General features: G+C 39.1%; 1 protein-coding gene across 6 annotated transcripts in view; it reads right to left on the reverse strand.

The window, feature by feature from the left end:
- Positions 1-25,242, reverse strand: part of KCNJ16 (potassium inwardly rectifying channel subfamily J member 16) — a 30,779-nt gene extending 5,537 nt beyond the window's left edge. The window contains exons 1-6 of one of the 6 annotated variants that reach the window (XM_085522530.1): positions 25,118-25,241; positions 24,967-25,036; positions 21,243-21,327; positions 19,833-19,879; positions 15,928-16,220; positions 13,947-14,043 (exon numbers count right to left, since the gene is read on the reverse strand). The gene's annotated coding sequence lies outside the window, so the exon portion shown is untranslated. Of the gene's footprint in view, positions 1-13,946; positions 14,044-15,927; positions 16,221-19,832; positions 19,880-21,242; positions 21,374-24,966; positions 25,037-25,117 lie in introns of those variants that run through there. The other 5 variants (XM_015880086.3, XM_085522529.1, XM_015880089.3 and 2 more) reach the window with 5 other exon arrangements.
- Between the last annotated feature and the right edge of the window lie 584 nt (positions 25,243-25,826).

The following is a 25,826-nucleotide window of genomic DNA, read 5'->3' on the forward strand; positions in this document are numbered from 1 at the left end:
AGAATGCTTCTCCCATCCAAGGAACAATGACAAGCATGCATAGACGCTATTCCAAAAACACTTAAAAGCCAAACATAGTTTCCATTTCTTTTTTCTTTTCTTTTCTTTTTTTTTCTTTTCTGCAAAGAAATGAATGTGACATATGGTGTCGTAGCCTCAGAATGTGGCCTGCATTAAAAAACACAACATTAATGTTTCCAAAAATACTTCTTGGAATACAGTCTTTGGAAACATTCATATGCCTTGCTTTACTCATAGCTTTAAACAAACACTTTAGCTTAGTCCATTGACGACTCCTGACCTAACATTTCATAAGTCACAGTTAACAACAAACAAATGCTAGAAACTGTGGTGCAGTTTGTTTAAGAACCTCATGATGTGAGGTGTGAAAATGAAGCACATTGTAATCAGGAGTCAATATGACATTATACACAACACATACTGAGGGTTACGCTGTTTTTCTTATTGACCGCTTCAGACGAGCGTGCCTTTAAATTACTCACAAACATCTTGCAACTCTAAACAGAGTTCTGAGTTCATGAAAAAAAAGACTACTGAGTTGATTCCACTTGCTGCTGTTGCCTTCAGCAAATAATCAGATTTCAAAAATGGTGTTTTGCTGGCAACATCTTTAAGTGTTGCTGGTGCTGGCAACAGTGATAGACTGTCAGACATGCGACTGAGTGGAAAAGTCCACCCTAATTTTACAGTAGTCCATGACGCACTGGAGAGAACTTTGTGATTCTTTGTGCATTTAGAGCTTTCATCCCACTTAGGGTCTCTCTTTAAGTACAGGTGGTGGTTATATATATATATATATATATATATATATATATATATATATATATATATGCTTGTGAGTGCCTCTGGTGGGGTTCTGACTGGTATAAATGAAGCCATTCAGCGAGATGCTGTACTGGATTTTGTAAAACAATTGTATGAGTATGCATATAATATAATATAATATAATATAATATAATATAATATAATATAATATAATATAATATAAATACATAACAGAATGAATAAAATAATATATAACATATAACACATATGTGTACCATAACATATATATAGCATTTAGCATGTAATATGTGGTATGTAATATATGATACAGAGTTGGTCTATAAGGAGGAACATGATGCAGATCCTTTTCAACCAGAACCAAATAAGCTAGCCCTAGAGCTAGATGGATTAGAATAGAATCAGTTCAGAGGAAAAGTAACACATGCATTGCTCTCAGTTAATCTTTCTCCATCGTGTTGAAAATTGGCTTGCTCAGAGCCATTTGGCATTACACAGTGGAGACGTGCCCCAAATGACCTAAAATCCCAAATGTGCTTGAAAGTCTTAGGAAATAACCTCCTCAGTCACTCAAAAACATCTACAAATGTTGCCCAGTATTTTGGGTGTGCTTAAAGGTGAGCCAAATCCAAACTTTTCCAGGCTACCTCTTTAAGTCTCCTGAGTGCAATAATAATCATGCATCATAATTAATAACTCTTTTATATTGTCTGATGTTGCTCAGAACGTTTAAAGTCTAAAAAAACATCCTTCAGTGTTCCTGAATTATGTAAGCTTGTATTACAATCTGCACTTCATTCATGGGGACACTTTTAAAAGTGATTTTCCTATTTCAAATGAAAGGCACTGAGGCCAGATGTTCATTGCTTTCTCTATGGAGACACTCCGCCTTTAGCAGAACAGTCTGAAGACTGTTATTACTACCAAAGTTTAAAGAAGAGAAGACCACAGACTTATAACCAGACTTGTGCACCTCAGTCTTGGAGCCATTTCAAATATCTTATTTTTCAAAACAGACCAAATATTTTACACATCTCGAGATACCCGTAGGAACTGCATTAAAAGTCCTACTACCTGGTAAAGATTAACAAAGGGGATGGGGGAGGATTTAAAAACATTCCCTGCTCACTAAGGCTCATGGATCAGTTGCTGCAAATGATTCTCAGATGTTGCCAGGAAGTGTATTCACCTTCCTCTAACAATCACAAACCCTCACCCTTTTTTTGTATGTGTTTTATTTTTCCCCCTTTGCTTCTGGGCATGTTTGTACACATCATAAGCCTCCTCTTGCATACTATCCTGTCCTTCAGAGCAAGAAGTGCATGGAAATTTACAGTACTTTTGCTAACCATACGTATAAGTGTATTTAACCCCTACATACTGGCTTGTTAGAGGTTAAAATTGAGCAGCAAATTTAGGCAGGATATAAGGAAGAGAGTAATTGAGAAATCTCAAAGATTTCATTAGGGTGAATGCCAGAGAGGGTTCAGAAGTTCTTCCTTATGAATCAGAGTTCAGAAAATAAGCAAGTACTCTTAATTATCTGAGCCAAGGCTAGGGTCTTTGTGTTGTATACTGCATCATGCTCAGAGAAAGAAATGACTGCTGCAGAGAGCTGTGCTCATGGGGTCTGCACACAGATCCCCCAAACTGGTATCTCTGAAATTTTCAGTTGATTAGATATGGGAGAAAGGTAAGTACATACACTGGTTTAAAAGGCTATAAAGTAGTTCAGTGGCAGAGCTAGGAACAAACTTAGCACCTAATTACATCCAGTTAAGAGTTACAACAAAGCAAACACTAGTAGAATCAAGCCTTTGTATTATATTTATCATCTTAATCTAGTTCCTCTTGAATAGAGCAATTGTACAAGAAGAACTTGAACTCTTGATTGTCATCAGCTCACTCAGAAGCTCTAAGCATCGCATTAAGGCTTAAAGACATTCAGTAATTGTAACCTACAACTTCGTTGTGATATTTTGAGTTTAGACTTTAGCATTTCATGGGAATAATTCCTGTATTGCACCTTAACCTAATACCTAACGAGTTGTTGTTACACCCATTTTATGACTGTATTTTCCCATTATGTAAACAAGTAGAAGCAAATTTTTGTTCAGTGACAACTTCAGTCAACAGTCTGTTTGTAAAGCATTAAGCAAAACAATGTGAAGATCTTGGTTCCAGAACAATTGTGTTCTGAATATGAAATGAAATAAAAAATAAGACAATTCGAAGCCTCTGAATGAAGCTGGGTCCTCTCTGCTCAACTCCACACACATGGCAGTGGATGTCTCCAGCATTGGCCTCAGTTTCCCACTTCATTTTGGAAAAGGTCTGAAAGGTTTCCAATTTTAGTCAATGTTGTGTAACTCTGGAAGTCTTTGAGCTCATAGACCAGAAATGTGACAAGTAGAAGCCTTTTGTGCTGCCTTGGAACAGATTCAAATACTTGTTCCCTAACAAAAAAACAAAAATCCATCAGCAACAACAAAAAAAATCCATCTCATAATCTAAATAAAACTATTGTAGAACAGTTGAGACTCTTCTTTTCCTCCTTCCTCCCTTCTTCCCATCCATCCATCCACCCGTCTGTCCATCATAAAAGTCACATGCAGTGTGGAGAGTAATATTTATATTCTTTTATATTTAGTTATCCTCATCTCATCACAGATGATTATTGGGTATCTCTACAAGGGGAGTAGAAATGCAAACTCCTCTAAACTGTACCTGACATATTCCCAAAGCCAGAGCTCTGGGGAGCAGAGCTGAGGGAGAGGAGTGTTCACCCCCTGAATCCAAACCAGAGCACTGTCAGATCATACATGCTCTTGCGTTGACTTATATGAGAGGAGCACATCCAAACCATGAGCTTCGATTGCAAATCTCTTCAATTCACAATAATTTACATGCAGACGTTGGAACAAAGCTTTAAAACAGCTCAGATTTCCCTAAAATTAAAGTTTCCTTGTACTACTCACTTCAGATTAGATGACTGGATGCAGCAGAGGTTGGCAGGGCTGCAGTTCAACCAGCAGTGTGACTGTTAGATTGGAAATACACAGTTCTGAGAGCATCGTCTTACAAGGAACACCATTCCTGTCTATCATTTTGTGAATATAGGTCTTTCAACTACAAAGATTCCAAATACAGAAATAAGAGCACACTTTCAATGGGCTAAGCTTGTAGCTGTAGAAAGGATAATTCTTGGACTTTATATTCAAAACCTCAGTGCAGAAAGAAGACCTGGAATATCAGTATATAAGTGTTTATTAAACATTTTATAAGATGGATATAAATAGCACGAAGCAGCAGACGTTTGCACACATCTTAAAGTAATGCAACTGTGCTGTAATCTACACTGAAACAATCCCGTAAGAGATATATTGGCATTTAATTCATCTAAGTGAAACCAGATCTCCTTCAAATTAAAGAAGAAAAAGGAAAAGAAATTTGCCCCTTAAGTTTGAGATGACAGACTCTGACAGTTACTTCTTGATGAAGAGTGGGTACCAGTTTCAGAGCCACGGGACAGGTTTATTATAATGAACAAGGCCCCTGATTACAACTCAGAGCGACTCCCAAAATCTGTAGAAAGCTGAAAATGTCTATTTTAATCTATTCACACTGTATGCACTGCTTGGTCGTAGCCAAGAGCAAGCAGTGGAAACACTGAAATACCAAGAGAAATGGAAAGTGCTGGCAACTTGAAACTCTTTTATTTCAGGCCTCACTGCCATTCTTTGTCTCAGACAGTTTGGCAGGGGTGAAACCTGAAACTGCTCACTCCCAGGACTCTTCCCCTTTTCAGCCCTGAGCTCCCAGACACTCCTATACCAGGGTGACTGGGCACAGCATGGTCTCAACAGAGCAAAACCCACACCAGCATCTCCTGGTGCAGCTGTGGGTGGTAGAAACACATGTGACATGCAGTGCCCAGGCAGAGTTCAGCCAGAGAGCAGCCAGCTCCTTGCATCAGTGCTGGGGCTGCCTTCATATGCTACATCCCCCAAGCATTGCAAGGAGACACAGCAAACAGGAGGCCAACCCTTAAAGGAGGCAAACCCTTAACTTAATCTAAGTTAGCTGTGAGGCAATTGAATACAAGCATTAGGACTAATTACAGTTTCCCTTTCACTGACACACTCATGTCAGAATCAACACGCAGTGAAGGTGAATTTTAATAGCTTGGCAATAGTGGGATTTCTCCACGCATTGAGCCTTACGGGTTGTATTCAGCCCACACAAGCACAGAAAAAAAAAATAATCTTTGAGGAACTTTTCCACCATATCTTGCTGGCAGAGAACAACAGAACAGTTTGTTGCAGCTCTTAATAGACATGATGTAATAATGTATTCAACAATAGGTAAGTGGCAGGGCATGAACAATGACAGAATGAGATCAGAGCATGCCAGCCACTTTCGGTTAACAGGGCCAACACCCTCAGCTCTGTTATTTGCCACAGTTCAGTGTTGCTATACACGATGGGTTATATACGCTATGAGGCTGGGGGAAGAAAGAGACAATATTCTACAGAGGTTCTTCCACTTGTAAGGGCTGTTTCCTTTACTGCTCCCTGAGACAGAAAGCATGCTTCTTTTCTTCTGTTTCCTGGAATACACTGTAAATCAAATATCCAGGGGAGGGCTGGGACATATGAACACAGTCACTGTCTTTCCAGTTGAACTCTTTATTCAAATACGTCTCTAGAATAAGAAAGGGGAGTGCATGCCAGGTGCAGTCAGGTACAGTTAGATCCCGTGTATTTCAGTGTTTCCTGCTCCTACAGTTCTCTGTACACATATCAAAAACAACTGATAGAAGAAAGGGTTATACATCTTTAACCAAAGGCTTACTTGAAGATCAGAGAACTCCTTGTGTAGCTTGTGCAAATTTTAATCCTGCCAGTTCAAGAAATCTGTTTATCAATCATCACTAGGGTCAAGAACAGCTGTTTTTCTCTCTGAGCAGCTTTGTATGACTCATGTGTGGACATAGAAACAACAGAAGACCACCTTTGATATGCCTTGGTGTGGTTTTCTCTCAAGTTTGGTACAGGTATCATATAGCTAAGGTTAGACTAAGATTGGAGCTGCCAAAGCCCACAGTCCTACGTGGCATCCCAAGATTCAGGTACTTCATCCAAACCAAGACCTGCTTCCACATTTTTCAGACTATATTTGTTACCACTTTTCAAAAGCTTGTGAAATGTATTAAATGGTTTCAGAGATCAGAGGCTTGATCCGAAGTCTACTGAAGTCAGCAAAGTGATTCTCTTTAGTGTCTCATTTTGGATCAGGGCTAACTGCTGGGTTTCTTAGTATCACCACAGGCAGTATCCGTTGTTCTTCAGAACTGGCTTGGTTTGCTGGAGTTAGAGCAATACATTCTAAGGAACAAGGGCTTTCCTCTAATCTTCATTTCATTTGGTTCACAGAATTTGGCAGAATATAGACTTTCCATATCCCTACTTAACTCCTCTGAGAGCTACATGAAATTTGGGAACAGGAAGATTCTTTCAGAGATGACTTTCAACACCTTGTAGAGCAGATGGCTGAACCTTTGTGTCTGCTTCCTCATGAGCCTTGGTCTCAGCAAAGATGCGTGTGATCTGGAAAGGCAGGGTACTACAAATTTCAATAGTAGCTTATATTTTGTTTCAGAACTTACACTCAGCATGGTGTTGGCTGCACTTGTTTTCAACTGTTTTTCTCTCCTTGAGTTCAGTAGCCCAAGTTACAGTTGAAGTTTTTCAAGGATAATTAATGTGGAAGTGGAAAATCATGTGTGTCTGTGCATGTGTGGACCATACATTCAAGAGCCTCATTTTGACCTCAGCGTGTGACTTTTAAAACTTCCTTTTAGATCTCATAAGCTATCCCAGAGCTTATTCCTGACCACCTGAATAAGGCCCTGAACACAGCAAGCAGTATTTAAGAAATACCGAGAAAGGCAGAATCTTTGTTTAATTCTTGTCTCTTCTCCCTATCTTTTAAAACATATTTAGCTAAGTTACTCATTCCTTTAAAGATGGGAACATTCATCTTGAATCAGAGCTGTGATTTATTTATGCCAGTGCCTACTCTTTAATAGCGGTCCACATCAAATATTTAATGGGGTAAGCTCTATTGATCATTTATGACTCAGTACACAAAGCTTCTCCTCTCCGCCCCATTCAAAACCTTGTTTAATCGACATTAATGCCTATTTCTGAAATTTAATGCCTAATTCTTAAGATCCTTTTCAGTTTTTCCACCAATTGACTGTAACAAAATTTCAAGCTGTTTCCAAAGGTGGTGATGCTTATGTAAAAAAAAAAGAACACATATACGTATAAAAGCTGCCTTTAACTATAAGAATGAGTTTAGGGTTTATTTCATTGGATTTTTGTCTTTCAGTGATTTGCATAGAGGCTGAATATGTCTCCCTCAGTGCCCAGGGTCTGTGTCTCTGTGGCTGATCTTCATATGGGACATTTTCACCCTGCAGTGCTACTGACTGAATGAGCTACCTGTGAAAGGTTCATTTCATTTCAAGATGTTTGCAATGAACCTGTTCAGTCAGCCGTGTTTTTCCTGTTTTACTTCTCAAAGGCAAACACTGTGAACAAGTGAGAAGATCTTATCAAGATGATGTTAACAAAAATACATCAAATAAAAATATGTTACATTACAAATGTCAACAGCAAAAAAAAAAAGAGAGAGACCTAAACTGCAGTTTAATTGGTTTTATTGCCAAAGGATTATTTTGGGAAGCATCTTTCTGTGTTTTATCTCATAAGTGCTATGCTATGCACCTATGAAAAGCATCTCTCTCGGGTATTACGTATTAACTTTGTAGGGCTATAATCAGAATGCTGTTGAACCATCCTAAACAGAATTCCACTCTTGGTTTGAAATTGTGTCGTTCCCCCCCCCCCCCCCCCTCCAGTGTTCTTCAAACTAGTTGGGAGTTAGAAGAGTAATTAATCAATAAAATCGAATGCAGAATTTGGCTTTTATTTTCCCTGCATCTCTTTCTTTTTCCAACTGTTTTCACTACTTGAGAGCATCACTTACTCCTGCCACAAAGCCAGTGTCACTCAAAAGATCCACAAATCCGTAGGTTATTAAACCTCAGAACACTACCGAGGCCTGACAAGCTCCAAATCATGTGAACTTGGACTGGTGGCATTCTTCCTTAGGAACATTTTGTGTAGTGCTAAGCTGTATTCACTTTCATACTCAAAAGATCTTCAGGGAATTAAGTCTGTGAAAAACATGAAGTGGTGTTTCCCACAGAAAAAGCAAGTCACACCACTTGGGTGTCTAAGTCTGGGACCAACTGCAATTCTTATTATGCTCAGGAGGGAAAGTACAGATTAAGGAGACTAAAAAGTAACCTGAAAGGTCCTGGAAAGAAGCCAGAAGAACTGTAACAAAGGCCAAGCAATCTGAAAACAATAATGTCACAAAACATCCTTTAGAAAGAAACAAGGATGAATCTCCAGTCCATACGAATACTAGATAGATGAAGTTATCTCCCAGCTAACTGCCAGCACAAACATCATTTACAAAGCTTGACAGCTGCACAGCAATTAGGAGAGGAGTTTGTGTTTAAAGGCATAAGCAGCAAGTGGGTTCCAACAACATTATGACGCGTATTGGTAATTATGACATTATGACATTGATTTGGTCTCCGAGTGTTTCTCAAATCAGAACTTGAGATCTCTTTGTTCTCCTATGTAAAACCCAGCTTTGAGGTCATTCTTCTCCTTACACACCCTTGGCTGTTTATGAACAACCTTACAAAACTCAAAGCCCATTTCCCATTGAGGAAGACAAGAAACAGGTTGTGTCATTGTCTGGCTCAATTGTTCTCTGTAACTACATAACAATGCCAAAGAGAGCAATACTTACTAGCTTTAAGTTCGATTGTTGTAAAAGCCTCATATCAACAATGGAAGGATATGCACGGTAAGGAGGTTTGAGTGAGAAGAATCTGGTTTTCATATTAAAGAAAAATGAATGAGACTGACATCTATCTATTTGAAAGGGAAATTGGTTGAAGGTTCAGTGAGGTGCTCATCTATAAGGAATGCTAAGGGCCATTTCTGCTGTTTGTCATTAAAACAGATAACTCTAGATGTCTGTGTGTGACAGGAATCCCATACTGACATCCCAAAGGATGCCAAGAAAAGCTGTGTATGCTTTTGGCTTCAGGGTAGAGGGGCAGACTTTCAAACCCTGCTCTGATATTTCCTTAAATCTGCAGCAATGTATTCTCCTCTTCTGGTTTTATGCACTGTTGCTCCTAGCAGTGGCTGCATTTTATCAGTTTAGAAAGCACTTGAGAGTCTTTCAGAATAAAAAGATTGTTTGGGGAGAAGCTGGAAAAATGTCAGTAGGAAGGATGAAATATTGTCCCATGCCCTTGCTTTACTGAACAGAGAATCTTTTCTTCTAGTGTTGGTTTAGGACTTAATCCCTGAAGGTCCTGTCTGTCAGCAAATAAAATCAGGTTTAAGAGGATGAAAAGCCATCCTAGAGATCACCAGAAACTATTTTGTTAGCAAGATATTGAGGAAGTGCTTAAGTTCTCCAATAGGCTGGGACCAGAGTACTCAGAGCCCTGCAGAAATGAGCCTTCGGTTCTTAGACCCATTGTGTCCAGAACAGCCATTCATTAAGGCTTTGTGCAGAGAGGCTGAATTTCAGTCACTTGGAAGATATTCTTTATAACCCCCTGAGACACCGACTTTTTGGTTGATTTGGAAAACAAAATGATTAATAGCATTTTACAAGTTTTTCCACTAAGCAGTTTTCACTTAAAGGCTGTCGCAAGCTAAAGAAATTGTAGGAATAGTGTCAATCTGATGACATAGTGGCAGTAAATCCTATTGTACTGGATTACGTTTTTAGCCATTAAAATGCTTTGACCTATTGTCATCCAAGTAGAACCACATTCCACTGGCTGTTCAAAAGGTTCTGATTTCACTCTTGATTGTTACCAGGGCAACTGCACCTCAATCCAAAACGGCTGCACCAATCATTTAACTTGATTTGAATAGACTCTTGGTAGATAAAACAAAGAACTAATTATTTATTCCCATTGAAAAAGTCAAAATCAAGTCTTTCTGAGATGCGAATAACAGAAACTCGGAGGATTCATGTCAGCAATATTTGTTGGAGATTTCTGTGTGTTTGTTTGTTTTCCATGAAGCACTAATTGCCTCATTTATTTGGAGAATAGCTAACTGTGTGATAAAATGCCATGAAAAGATTCATATTCTTAGCCTATCCAAAGCAAGAGCGCACTAGAAATCTCATCACAGACCACTCCTGGAAAGAGTTCTCACTCAGTTTTGAAAAACTAAAAGAATTTTCATTAATAGTCAAACAGATGGTTGATGCTTGTGAATGGAAATAGGAATGTTTGAATTTTCCCACTGAGGTTTCTGGTTGAAAGCAGGCTGTGTTTTATGGCATCTTCTTTTAGAAATATTAAGTTTGTATATCAATTCACTCAAGCTATCTTTGAGTGGGAAACTGCCTGTTAGAAAACGTGTGCACTCTTCCTGAGCTGCTAAGGATCAGTGCTTCTTGGAGACAAAACCCTGACCATCTGGCCATGTCAGAACTCAGGCCTGTACCATTAGATTGGTTCTGATCAGAGCCAGGATACAGTCTTGAAGCGAAACAAGATGATGCTGGTGCTGCAACACAAAAATCTATGCTCTTAAACTGAAGTGCACAGCTCATTCTGATGCCGTTCTGAAAACAGTTTGAGAGAGAACATTTTGAAACGAACTGGAGATGCTTTGTGTTCAAAGTTGCCTCACAAGTGGAGATGCCTTTAGTTTCTTATATATGGAAAATCTCCAGCTAGTTTTACTCTTTTACCCTAACGAGTCTTTGTTTCACATTCTGCAGTCAAACCCTGCCTTGCTTTTCTTTTGGAGCACAGGAAAACTTGTCTGAAAAATCATTCACTGAAACTACTTCTGCTCAATTTGTTTCACAGACTGTTGATTTTTATCAAATGTCAATTTTTAGGCCTCCTCAGCCTAACATTTACCTGCCATGCTCTACCATGTTGACAGCAAAGAGAAACCAAAAATGCAATGCTTCCTCAGCTGAATCCTTCCACAGGAAATTAAGGACTGAAACTCTCTTTGCTATTCCAATTCTCCAATCCAACATGCCACCACAAATCACATTTGAGTAGCTGAAGCATATTCTCCCGTCTGCACTCTGAAAACAGGACTTTTAGCTGCTTTAGAAACAGGAACCATTGTTACTATCATGACTGCGAACCAGAGAAAATGAACAGTTCCCTGTGAAAAGCAGCTCAATGGCTTTTTGGGTTACAGCATTCCTTCCTGCTAGACAGGATGGACAAGTAGTTAAAGAATTGGATCAAGTTCCTGTCCCAATTTAAAAAGCAAACAGAAATCTGAGGTTGTTTTCTGTTTGTTTGGCTTATTTTTATTTATCATCTGGTGTTTTAATTGCACAGCAATGGAAATGGATATTCTGTTCCCAATACAGTTTCATGCTCAGAGCAAGAACGTTGGGGAGGAAAGGTAACTAATAAAACAAAGAAGGACAAGGCATCAGCCGACCTAGAGAATAATCTTCTTACCAGAAAGTACAAAATGAGGTGAATCAGCAGTGTCCTGTTGAAAGGCAGAAACTTTCTCAGTGTGAAGTGGTTTCCAACTGATCTTTCCAAGGACTATTCAGAATCCCTTCTGCCAAAAGGGTGTCTTATTGATTTCAGCCCCCTTGCCTAGTAACATTTCATTTGCAAAAGGTTGCATCCTGGGAAACAGCTTCCCAAACAAATGACTGATACATCAGTTCCAGATCTTCCTTCCTCCAGAAGGAAAATCTATAGAAATCTTGGTAAGAATTTAACTTGCATTTGTGATATTTCTTTCCTTCTCATGCAGTGCTGAGTCATTATATCTGCACTGATGAAATATATCTAACCTATGGATTTCTTGAATATTGCCTGAATTTAGCAAGTGTGCTGCTGGTTTACTCTGACTGATCAACTGACATTTGCTAAGCAGTGCTAAGCAATTTAACATAATGTACCATAAACCCTGCTTTTGGCAGTACATATCTCTAGGGAGCATGTATGACTTAGTGGAAACAACCTTCTTGTATCAGTCTGTTCACACCCTTCCCTAAGTAATAGGGAAACAAGTGTATCAGGATGTTTGCAGACTCCCATTTCAAAAATGCCCATCAGTATCATAGAATGTGTCACGTAAATGCCTCAAGCCTTCTTTGCATTACTTTAAATCACCTAAGCAAAAGGAAACAAAAGAGAAAGCAAAAGGAAGATGCAAAAGTGCTGTGAGACCAATTAGTATAGTCTGCAGATAAAGGAAAATAAATAATTTTCCCCTTCTTTCAGTGAATAATTTCTGTTACTGTAATAAGATGTTGGAAACGTGCATTCTCTCTTCTTCATCTCTTAAAGTCACTTGAAAAAGTATTCACCTCTGCATTCTGGTTCTGGCAAGAAAGCTTAAAATAATAGTACAGAAAACAAAATCTGTAAAAGAATTTGTTTCGTGCTCAATTAAAAGCTTGCAGTCATTCTGTATGACCACAAGTGTGTCAGGAGTAATATGAAACACCCGCTTGAATGCTCCCAGGAGCTCAGGCAGCCAGAAAGGGAAAGAGATGCAATGCAAGGACTTAAGAAGCATTTCTACAGTAGTGGCCATAAGGACAAACCACCCCCAGACCATCCCTAAGATGGGTCACCTCTCCTTTCCAGGCTCAGAGCACTATGGTTGCTGCTTGTCACAGGAGGAGAGCTTCCTTCCTAAACTATGGCACAAGCACAAGTATTCGAGGAAGTTTACCAATAAGAGGAAGCTAATGTAATCAAATCCCTGGCAAGGGCATTGCAAGCCATGCAGTGAGTAGCATAACAATTGTATTGTCTTTGCCATCTTTCAACCATGTTCTGTCCGTTGGGTAAGTGTTACTAGACAGGTTATCTTCCACAGGCACTCCATGAGAGTGGGAATGAAAACAGTGAGGAAAGGAAACCCTATCAACTAGCTTGCCTTCTACATGACCTTCCTAGAGCCTCAACCTGCTTACAAAAACATTACAGTTTTCACTGCAGTTTGAAATGTTTGTTCAGGATTTAGAAATATAGAAACAGGGTTATCTCTCATGGGGATAAAATAATTATTCTTTTCTTACTTTTCCTTGTAGATTCTTATAACAAACCAGCTTCTCTCATCAGACTCATTACAGATATCGTTCTGTGCACAAACTAATTCAGGATCCTGTGCACAGCCACTCAGCCCTAAGAAAACTGTGTGCATTCCTGTATTTCATGCCTTCATACGAGGCCCCTCTTCCCACAATAGCTCTAACAAACTGGTTGCCCAGACCAGACTCATAAGGCAAGCTTTGGACCAGAACGATTCTTCTGACTCACACTCATTTTAGCCAACATTTCTCATAGTCTGTAACCTTCAATTTCCTCTGGTATTAGCTGAAAGTGCCTCTGCTGGTCTGCCCTCCTAACTAAAGAATTCACGCGGTCGGTCCTTCTGCACCTTTGCTTTGTTCCTCCTCCGGTAATGACAAGTTGGAAAAACCCATCAAAAATGGACAGCCAGGAACAGAGGAATGTAGGAATTGCCAAAGTGGATCAGACCCACAGTCTGTCTGGTTCTGTATCCTGTCTCCACCACGGTCTAATACCAGATGCTCCAGGAGAAGGTGTAAGAGCCCTGCAACAGGCAGCTTTGGAAGAACTTCACTCCTCAAACAAGTTCTCATCCTGATCTTCAGTAATTAAAGGCTGGACTCAGCCCTGAAATTACATGGCTTAATATCCTTCCCAAGCATGTCTCTGTACAAGCACTGTTGGTCTGCCTATATTTAATATTCAAATGAACACAATGTCTCCTGAATTTCTGTGTTGTAGAGGACACTGTTTCCAAACAACAGCTAACAAGCTGCCAGGATACAATGCAAAACACACTTCCCGTGCAACAAGATAAACTGTTTATTCACATACAGGTTGTTTAGTAAGTTTAAAACTCGATGAGGTAACAATTTCTATTTACATGTACACACACACAGAGACAAGCATAATTCAGGAAATCAGAAATGGGTTTTACCTTAATATCTGCTGAGATCTGAAAGAATCTCTGCTTCACTCCCTCCTTTTTTCTCTCTCTCCCTCTCTTGCATGGCTGGACTGACAGGTTGGCAGAGCTGAGAACGACAGGTTGGGTTTGTTTTTTTAGGCACAACTCCTCCCCCTCTCAAAGAGAGAGAGAAAAAAAAAATGCAAGACAGCTTGGGAAAAGTTCACAGAAAATCCCATCCTTTCAGCACATTAGATCTGACGAGAAATATACTGCATTTGGGAGCCCTGCAGTTTTCCTATTTAGTTTTTTCTCTCTCGAAAAGGCTCAAAGGCTACTTTGCAATAACTATGAAGCAAGCAGAGGATTTACACCAGGAACTAATTTGACCCCAGATCTTTCCCGTGTCTCTGATAACTGATGCAACAGATAATTACAGCCACTTTCAGACAGCCTCGACAACAACTTCTATAAAAGGGGAAAGGGCTTTTGCAAACAGCACAAATGTCTTTGGGCCTCAGACTTTATCTTTGCATCTCATTGTCACTGTGTATAAATAACAGCCACCAGCAGACATCTGACATCCTCGTTTTTCTCCCTGAGTCTTCTGCTCCTTCTAACCTGCCTGCACTTGCAGCAGAAAACTGGTTATTTTTAACTCCTGCTTCACTCTGTCCTCTGACTTTGTTGCTGTTCTGTCACTGTCTCCTGAAACTCTGGTTCCCTGCAGGGTATCTCAGAGAGATCTGGGAGAGTCCTTTAGCAGGCCTCACTGGCCGCAGAAGTAAGGACGATGTAAAAAAGGTCATTTACAGCACAGAGCAGTGCTATCAGCAGCTGTGTGCTTCCACTGGCCTTTACCAGTGTTTTGGCCCACCTAGATGTTATATGTTCCTGGAAACATCAGGTGTTTTTTTTAAGGTAGCCAGTTAGAGTGTTACATCCAAGATGCAGATAGTGTTCTTTCCTTGACCCTATTAGGGCACTACCAAAGAAGCTCAGCCTGCTTCTATTGCTCTGTGCCTGTGAGCCTGTGGATGTGCATGTGAAGACCCATGGACAGAGACATTTGTTATTAAATGACAAGAAAAAGGAATCAAGAAGTTTATGGCTGGTGTTGAAACATCCTCCACATTTCTGCTTTCCTGTAGTCGATCAAAAGGATTGAGAGACAAGTCTCTTCTGTGCTATAATGTTTTTCTTAAGATGGCAGTTTTGGAACAAATCTGTAATTTCCACAGCCTGGTCTCTGCAGAGTAGCTGTCACTTCCTTACCCTGCTGTTTCAAGCAGACATACAGTAGACTAATGACAGTCATCTGCATAAATTTGCATCATAGACTCCTTGAATAGAATCCATATCTCCTCTGGGTCAGATTTGCAGCTGGTTTATAACAATGAAGTCTCGTAGACTTCATTTACCTGCGTCACTACGCCAGCATTCAGTGTGCTGATAAGCAACATCTCTGCAAAGCCATAAGCCTTCCAAAACTTTTGGGGAATAAAAACAGCCAGTTTAATTTAACATTACAGTGAACTAGATTATAGGTGAATTCAAAGAGTACACACAAAGTCAGTATGACATCATAGCAAAAATGTCTCACAAGCTAAACTTCTTCACTAGTGATTTCCTATGCCAGGGAAGGGCTATGCTTATCATTCCAGAACCATCTTCTGTTCCTCTACTCAGTTTCTTGCGGAATGGATTTTTGTTCTATATCTTCTATCAGGCAACTGCTCTAAATCATGTTCAGGTCCCTACTTAAGATTCTCAGGGAGATAACATAAATGCTAAGGAGTCTTTCCTGACAGTAGAGCAGACTAACTGAATCCAAACAGAACTGGTCAGAGCCAGCCCCAAAGTTCAGCAATAATGAATCATAGCTGAATGCACCAGTGCCTGCTGAGTGCCTCCGTGAAGTGGGAAACTGTTCCTAAGGTTATATATGTTTTTGCTTTAATTTCTAATAGATAGGATGGAGATAAGAATGTTATCAGCATTAGTTGCTTACCATGCTCAGCATTGCAGTATCAAAGGTAGATTTACTAGCAGAGCTATCAAGTTGTAGCTTGCTTTGGCACTCCTACATGACAGCCTTCTCAGTCCTCCCTTCTCAACATTATGAGGCTGGAGATCTGCATCCTTTGCAACTTGCAGAACGCTTAAGGAAACAGCGTAGATCCAAAGCAGTTTATTTTGACTGCCTCAACAACTCAGTGCCAGGACTTCAAACATGCTCATTAGAGTGTTCCTGCTTTATCCCTGGCATATCGATCCCACATGGTCAGGCCAGCCTGTGGGCTTCTGGAAGAACAGAGAACGTGCCAGTCTTCAGCTATAGCTTCCTGCTCAGCCCTGTGATGCAAGCCGGGAGTGCAATGCATTTGTATGAAACATCTTATAGTCTCCCTTCCCCTTCTTCATTAGGCTGTGTCTATCCAGGGAGCTAAGGGTACATACAGTCCAAGAGTGGGCCCACCACTCTTAGCAAACAATATTGCTACAAGAGTTTAAAAACAGTCAATAAATGCACTCCAATTAAGTACTAAGTGAGGTCAGATTTCTTGTTTTTCCTGTTTAACTACCAAGTTGGAAGGCAGTCTAATAAAGAGCTCTCAGAGCTCAGTTTATTACAGCATCAGAAAGGCTACAAAATTGCATAAACTTTGGATCATCATACTCAATTAGTTACACTCCCTTTAAAAAAAAGAAAAAAGAAAAAAGCATGTCACATAATGTAAGAATCTAATCCAAAATTTCTTGATGCCCATTACAAAATTATCATGACTTTCTATTGACAATGAATCAATGCAGCTAATATAATGCTACTGTTGATATCAGAGTACTGTTTCCTGCTGATCTTCACTTTGGTTCTGTATGCCCTGCTGCTCTGTGGTGCTTAGGGATCATCTGCCTCAACAGATACAAATAGTCCTTTGTTTTTGCAAGTATCTCCATCAGGTACGGCAGAACAGATATCGACTGCACTGGAGTAAAGGAGCAAAAGGGAGAAAAACCATTTCAGCTCTCTGCTTTTGGCCTTGGGGAGCGTGGATCACACAAGAAGCAGTGCAGGGCTCACAGATCTGTGTCCATTGACTCAAACTGCACGCTGCCTATTTTAGACAGGGTAACTCTACATTGTTCTAAATTTCCACTCATTCAAAGATCAAATTCTCTTTTTATAACCTGTAAACTGCAGGTGCTTAAAGTTTGATGGGAGGGTGTGAAATTCTGTGCAGAAAAGAATAGCAAATAGAACAAGATACTCTCTCTTTCGTGCCTATGGACTAGTGGTCCTATGAAAATCAGCGCAAATGTTCTTATCAATTTAGAGGGCATAGATGAAGCTCTGTGGAAGTCACACAGCCTCTGGTAGCATTACATGACAGGACATTCAGGCTACTGGGAACTAGAGAAGTGGTTTAGTCCTTTCTCGTGCTATTGCACAGGAAGAATATTTTAGTCTGGGGACTGAATAATTCACCAAGAAATCAGCTGGTCAGTGTGGAAATAATTTTAAATGAACTGAGCCCTTAGGTATTAAATTAACTGGATCTCTGGGGAAGGATGTGGATTATTGCAGCTGAATGAAGCCCTTATTTATCAGATGGAAAAGGTTAATGTCATTTCCTTTCCTTTCCTCCATGGTTTTTCTTACCACATCACCATTTATGGATAGCATGAGGTGCAGACAGTGTAAGAACATGTGCTTGATTGTTTAAATGACCAGAGTTGTTACTTTAATTGGGGGAGGGGGATAAGAAATTAAGAGTTCTTCTGGTTTCCTGGGAGGAATTACAGGGCTGGGAAACATAAAACACTGAAGAAAGGAAATGGGCTTGTGCAGCACCTGGTCTTTGATTTGACATTCAAGAGTACCTAACTGAATGAGGGAATTTTTGCATTCTCATCTATTGTGAATACATAATAACAACCAGCATCAAACTAATCTAATATCCTTATTTCATACTTTATAAAGAAAGGGTGCATTAAGAAAGGTCATTTTTTCTCTCCTTAATTAAGTTTAAATACAGTTAAATTAAGTTCTACTAATAAAGAGTCTATGGTTTTTCTAATTTGCCTCTGGAGTCTCCATAGCTGTTGACCTAAAGATAAATATCAGAACAGCTCAGCTATCTATTACATGCTTTACTAATGATATCAACAAGTTAATTCTAATACTAGCTATGGAGACAATTTCCATAGCAATAAGACTGAGTGCACTGAAAGCTTAAATTAAGTGAAGAAAACTCTTTTGGTATAAAAGACTCAAGAGACACAAGTTTATTTCCCTGTCTCAAGCACAGTATGCCCTTCTGCAAGCCACTTCAGGATAACTCATATCTCTTATTATAGTAACAAAAATGGATCTACAACACACCATCTGGGGTCAAAGAGAAGGATGTTCCTAAGATAACCTCTTAGGAATTCATAGATACCAGGGATACCTGTAGAAGTTTTACTATCCACTGAATGAAATCCAGACTGAGGGCAGAACATCTGTTTTTCTTTTGTTGCTGGTTGAATCATAGATAAACTTTCTGCCACAGTTTCTCATATGTGAGATGGAGTCAGTGGCATTACCCTACCTTGCAGAGGTGCCTTAAGGACAAAAAATTAATATTTGTCAGCACTGCAATGGGGATAGCTAATTCCGTCTCTGAATAAAATGAGGAGAAAGATGTCCATTGACTTATATAAGATTTAGAGTAAGCCCTTATTCATTTTACATTAGCCACTGAACAGCCATTTGAGGATAACAGTGAATAACTATTAATACTTGTGCAGTTAAGATCAGCATCTAAGTTATAATGGAGTAAATTAATGTAAGTCTCTAAGGCAACAACAGTGTGACTACTGAGTTGGTTTCATGAGGTGAGCAATTGCAACATATGAAAAGAAGAATATATAGGAGCTGAATGCATGTGGTCTGATTTTTTTTTCCTGACCACAAAGGAACAGCTTTACTGGACAACCAAGCAGCAAGATACTACAGCAGATTATCTTTTGCATAAAGCCAACCTTGACTTTTCTGTAATAGCTTTGTAAATATAATCTCACTTATCAATTAAATGCTACTCTCCTGAGCTGGAACATTATACATGTTCATTGAGATGGAATCCCTGTCAATTCAGTTTGTTAACTCAGTATTCATGTGCATTAGTCTTGGAAAAGAGAATGTGATTGCTTGAATAAATTCAGCCACTACCTTCTGCATCTCTGTATCAGTTGACATGCATCAGTCTGACTGTAATATGGGGTCTAGAAATATGTTGCCATGGAAATCCTAAATATTCATTTATTGGCAAGGGAATTCAAATGGGATACCTGATAAACAGAAATACCCCAGTTCTTGTCAACTGCATAGATAAAACCCAAGGTCTTAAGATGTTACTGAGGATCCAAAATATCTTAGGAAGCAAAAATCTTGTTTCTCACTAATGTATGTACTTTCAGATTCCAGATTCCACAGTGAGTCAGAAGATCTCCCCCAGAGGTTCCTATTGCATAAACACAGTCTCTGCAGTGGGGCTTATTTTTGAGCTGTCTGGATCCAGCTAGTTCCAGAGGCCAGAGGGTAATTGTTAATGATTTCTGACCACTTAGGCATTGCTACTCAGTGGTAGCCCTTGCACTCCGGATGACCTATGCTTTCCGTTTCTGTACACCACACGCATAGGGCCAGCCAGTGTCTGACCCCTTGTTTTATGGTTATTGTTCTGTGTGACTGAACAGTCTTAATAATTCAGCATGGTTCTATAGCTCTGCTGTTTCTCAAGCGTGGTTGCAAACTTTACAACCCAAAATACAACCTATAAATAGATTTCCCTCTCAGGCAGAATCCAGCAGCTGTTTAACAACGTACAACATCCCCCTGCAGCAGTTTAGCACAAGAAGTAATATGTGTCATACCTAATTAAGCTGGAGGCAATTCAGGCTGGAAACCAATTCGTCGCTCTCTGTTGGTAAAGCAGCACAATAGACCATTACTAAGGGCATTAAATACTACCGTAATATTTAAAATGTCAGTAATTCTTACTCGGGAGGAGAAAATAAGTTCCACAGAGCATAGTAAATCAAGCTTTGTGGCAGAAGCTCTGCTTTTAGCACTTTTCTTCTAGAAGCCCTGTCTTACCGCCTGTCTTTTCAGCCCACTTGCAGAACTAGGAGGGTCCCGGGGCGGGTGGGCGCTATCCCTTCAGCACCACGCGCCCGGCAGCCCGCAGCTCTGAAATCCCGATAGGCAGCAAGCACGAAGCCTTGAGATGGTTGACCAAGAAACTACCGACAAGGACATTCATCCAGCTGCCCCTGCTACTTGATAGTGTGAGCTGCCAGCGGGGAAACTCACCCTGCCCTAATCGTTATCTTAAAGCTTCAACCTGATGTGGCTTCTAGAGTTTGGGGTCTGCCATACGTTGCCCACTCATGCTGACTTGGATTATCTAGTTCTTCTACGGCAGAGAGTAAAGCAGAGAAGAAAATGCCTTTCTGTCGTTTTAGTTTTCACATGATATTGTGCTGGAAAATAAATTAACCTAAGAGGATTTTCTGAATTTGAGCTAGGAACAAAAGACAAGGTGAAAGTGTCTACATTTTGGAAATGGGCCAAGCTAGCAAATACTTTTCCTGAATGTAGTTTTACAAAGATCTTTCAGCACTAAAAAAATACAGAGAAAAGATTTTTTCCCCCCCTTCTTTTGAAAGAATTATCTGAAAACTATTTTAATGAATGTATTCATTAAGTTTTCTTCTAAAAAACAAATAAATAAATATTTTCATCTATAGAATTATGCCAAAAGAAAACTAAGCTACCATGAAATCTCTGGACTTGATCTATTAATTTAGATAAAACATTTAATTGGATTAATGAAACTTAAAACATGATTCATCAATGACAAATGTCTGCCTTTCTCATGAACACCCATAATTTCATTTTTGGTTAACTCTGTTGCAGACTTTACTACTGCAAAATAATCAAATACCAGATAAATAAACTTATTGAATCCTCAATTTATTGCTTAAAGTTGGTTTTGGGGGAGGAGAAACAGAGCTGTCTTTACACTGAACAGATAATGGGGCATCTAGTTGCCTCCTATGACTTCAAAAATATTGGGTATACTTATTTTCAGGTGAGAAATTTTCCATCAAATAGGGAGAATTTTACATTCCTGATAAAATCAGGGTCTCCACAGTGTCCCGCTTTTCTGTATTATGTATTTAAAACATATTTATAGCTGACCAGAATAAACACTGAACAGAAATGCTTCTGTTTCTACTGGGAGAAGAAATTTCTAAATGCTATTGGAAAAGCTGACTTACTTAAAGAACTGGATTTCTCTTCCTCCAATAGTTTGTCATTTATAATTGGCAACATCCATGCATTTGTGCAGAACAAAGTAGAGAGCTGTGCAGAGCAGAATATTAATAATAAAAATGTGCATCAAGAAAGGCTGTGAAACACAAGTAGGAAAATAATTTTCTTAGTGTCATCATTTTGATCCCTATTACTAAGCCAGCTTATCTCAAAAGTCAAATCACATAATGTACACATGCAAGTTAAACATTTTGTATAAAACCACCCAGTGAGCCAGCCTTTTGCATTCTGTAAATTGGAGAGGATTACAAATGTGTATAAAATAATCTTGTCTGCACTTTGCTGTTTTGTATGTTATTTGTGCTTTAAATTGAAGAATAACATCGTGATTTGTTGGCTTAGTGGTGGAAAATGATTTGGGCTATCAAATGAAGTATCGTAAAACTCCAAGTTGTGTTTACTAAGCGCACCTTATGTCTGAACCAGAAATACTATCTTCTTGACCTCATGCTATCAATCTCAACTGTCTGCTTGGTTGTGAAAGTAAACAGATAATGTTCAGACTACAGAAATTACTTGTTCTCCCACATCACCTATGCAGTTTTCCTGCTCCCACAGTTTTCTTCTGTATTTCGTGTCTTGGTTCAAATGAGGAGTACTGCTGCATAACTTCTTAGAAGATGTTTCTGAAAAGCTCTAAGATACTGTGCAGCTCTGGCAACACAGCAAGAGCTGAATTGCCAGCAGAGGGGGAGAGTTAGAGAGACGTTGTGATTTGATCCAACATCCACTCAAGTCAGTGGAAGTATTCTCAATTACTGAGTCAATAAAAAGTAGGGAAAACCTTACACTAGATGCATTTTTGTAATATCTTCTCTAATTCACATTTTCTAGATCCTATCATGCTCTATAACATCACTTTACCTTGCTACTAGTAGTAAAGCGTTAATCACTTTTTCTGTGCAGTAAAAAAAAGAAAGCTCTGGAAAATGCAAGGCCACATATGGTCTCAGAAATAATAATTAAGATGAAAAAAATCCTCATTGACCAGAACAAAAAGGCACTGAGCAGCTTTGAGCAGAGAATGCCGTATGCCAACCCCTCATGCCTCTACTAAATCTGCATTTGGTCGTGCACTGTAAGTCTTTAAGCATATTGTAGAAATGGGGCAAATCCTCCTTTGGAATTTACTGACTTAAAAATGAAGAGTAACATAATTCCACTTGCTTTAACATCATTAGTTTCTGAAAAAGGAACCCTGCTCACATCATGGAATAACATCACTATTATTTCTGTGATTCCACTTCATTTTAACACTTGATACTGTACTTTGTTGCTAGCCAATTAATTATTTTGCTGTGGAGTTACACAGGAGGTGAGAAGCATGTTAACAGCTGGAACAGAACAAACAAACAAAAAGAGTTATGGTTTTGCCCCTTTTCTAAAGAAATTGTAATCCGTTTATTGTCAGAATAATGCTACTGATGCTAGATGGGGCAGTCGTGCTAGAGAAGCATGATTTTCTGCTTTTTGTTGATATGTATCTGAAACAAGATAAGGTTTCCTATCCTATCCTTTAATATCACCAGAATGTTTTTAGAACTGGCTGTGAGCATTACACTAAAAAGAAAAACAAACAAACAGCTAAGCAGTGAATAACAACAGCAGAAGCCCTGTTGGGCTGGGATTCTTGGTGCTGGTTCTTTCACAGCAGCAGGCAAAGTGAGCTTGTCCTCTTTTAATACAGGCAATATAGAATTTAGCCAGTTCTCATTTCACACTTTTTCTTCTCTAACAGTCTTCAAGTAAGATTTTAATTCACTTTTTTTGTTTTGTTTTATATAACCTCTTCATTTCTGGATCAACTCTGTTGGCCTAAGGAGTTTATCAGGATAAAGCAATGAAGAGCTTCCCCAGTTCCTTTTTGGTACATATCCACTCTCACCAAACAGGCAGAATTTCCTTACAGATCTATGACAATTACAGTTCTCAGTGGTCCATTGGCTCCTTGGCTCCATGTCAAGCCCTTCATCTTCAAAGCACTCCATCCCCTTTTGATGCCAGTGTCTTTATTTGCATTTTGTAGCACTCAGAATAAGCTAGGCAAATACGTTTAAAGTCCAACACATGCTTTGTAGAATTGCCAGATTTAAAAATACATATATATTGAGGAAATAGAGAAAACCATGGGCCCTTAACAAAGACTCAACTGCTGATGGAGAAGGAGGCATATTTTGTCCTCTGCTGACCTAGGTCACCTTTGAACAAACACAGTGTTCTTTATCAACTTGCCAATTTGGCCATTCTTTTAAAGAACAGGTTTGTGTTTTGTTGTGCATTCTTTGCTTGTTTACCTCTTGATCTTTGAGTAAATTGTGATATCTGAATTCAGCCGCTGTAGAAGTAGGTTCAGAGCTTCACAACTGATATCCCATTCATTTTATAACCAAGATGCCAGTCTCCTGAGATGAATGCAAATAATTTAACTTCTCTGTCATATGATTCTGATTTTCATAGTCATTTGTGTCTGTATTCTAACATCCTTCCAATTAATACTAATTTATTCCACCAATACTTGCATTCATTTCAGTATACTTCAGTGGGAGTAAATCAATCATAGCTAGATTCTGTCATTCTGTCTGTGATTATATCCCTGGTGTTTGGTGCCAATGATCTTTAGGGTTATACAAACAGCTGGATCTGATTGAAACAGGGAATAACAGAATTTTATTCCTAGTCTAGTAGGCTTATAAGAATCAAAGATGTGTGAACTACTCCCAAACAGCTATTTATACGTTCTTTTGAGGAAGTACAGTGTGTCTTCATATTGCTTACCGATCACACACTTTCATATTTCACAATGTGACCACAAACCTTTTCTCACACATTCCTAAGTATTTACAAGCCAAATACTTTCATAGCCATACCATGCTGTAATTGTTAGTTTAAAGTAAAGGAAAATGCAAATGGTGTATTTGCAGTGTCTGTAGAAATCTCCTTTACAGTGGCAGTCAGTAGTTTGGGAAATGCTCAGCTTCATAAGGCAGCACATACACACTAAGAACAAAGAGGAGTTTCTACCTGGATCTTCCTAAAGAATATACTGGGGCTCAGATATTGTTTGCTCAGATGGAGCTCACACCTGACATGCAAGAATTATTCATGGACCAAAATAATATTTCAGACAGTTGGAGACAAGAAAAAATAATGGTTCTTTTGATTAAATTTGTTAAATATACTTTTATTTAAATATTGTTTCTAAAAATATAGTTATCTAAGTATATGAGCACACATATATCTAATACAACACAAGCAAAAGTATTTTCTGAATGTCTTTAAATTGTACCTCTTCACTCTAATTTCCTTTGAGGCATTACTTTACCTCAATTAACTAATTACTCAGTTATACCATAAGAGTTGAGCAAGTTAAATGTTCTCTCTCCAAACCAATTTTGAGCCACCATGTAGCACACACAGGTATTTAACATTATTTTAAAGCATGTATTCACACTGTTGACATAATAAACAGAAAAACTGTCAGACAAGTTATTTACGTCAAAATAGGATGAAATCAGCTGGATCTATATCCAGTTATTTACTTTAAAATAGGCAGAAGAAAGCAGCGCTTGTTATTAGCAGGTTGTTCTGCCCTAAAAGAAAAGGCAAGCAGAAATATGCAACCATTCTCTCCTATGCATGGGTATGGAAACAATATAAAAGGTACGTTACCTTTGCTCATGCCACCATGAGGAAGCTATGTCAAGGGTCCTTTGTTTCTTGTGAGCAAGCAGCTATGCAACTGTAAAGAAAAACAAGGGTTGGGTTAATAATAAAGAAAGGTACAAGCCATAGACTCTAAAGACTCAGGTTAAACATTTACCTCAGCTTGTTCCTGTGAGCAAACTCAGAGGGTCTACTTTGATAACAGCTGGCATCTTGAGAAACAGGTGACAGCCAATCTGCTGCTTGCCCCACTACTTCCCTGTCTGCAGTTCAGACATGCACAGCAGACATCTTCAGTCACCTGTGCACATCTAGGTTAGGATTTCAAAAATGAGAAGCAGGAAATTCTACCATGTAAGAAAAGCTCTTCACCATTCAAATGGTACTTCAAATATTTACACACAGGATTTGATTTGAAATTACCCACTGAAATACCATTTCGGAATAAACAGGTTCAAGTTAATACATTTCTATTTTGCTGACAGATTATTTCTTCAGAAAGTCTTTTGTTTCTATATTAACATGAAAGTGCAGTTTCCTCTTCTGTCCGAGTCACACAATACGCAGCATTCCACCTCAGGTCCCGCTAAGCAAATACCTGGGAACAGGCGTGTTGGTCCGTAGCTTTTGACCTTCCTTGGAAGCCTCAGTGTATATTAAGGGAGGATGGCAACTTTTTGTAGCCAAGTTACATTGTCATGTGCCAAGGTAACATATTAAGTGACAGGAGCTTCAGAATATTCAGCATAGTTTCAGGTATCTTTCCCTGCCTTTCGGTCTCCATTGTACTTATATCCGGAGCCCTGAGGATCTGCAGAAGCGCAAATGCATCCCAGGCTCTCAAAGTACTTTAAGTACTCTTTGTA

Source organism: Coturnix japonica, chromosome 23 (genome assembly GCF_054131305.1).
Source record: "Coturnix japonica strain WE chromosome 23, WE-NBRP24, whole genome shotgun sequence".
In the NCBI taxonomy this organism is placed as follows: Eukaryota; Metazoa; Chordata; class Aves; order Galliformes; family Phasianidae; genus Coturnix; species Coturnix japonica.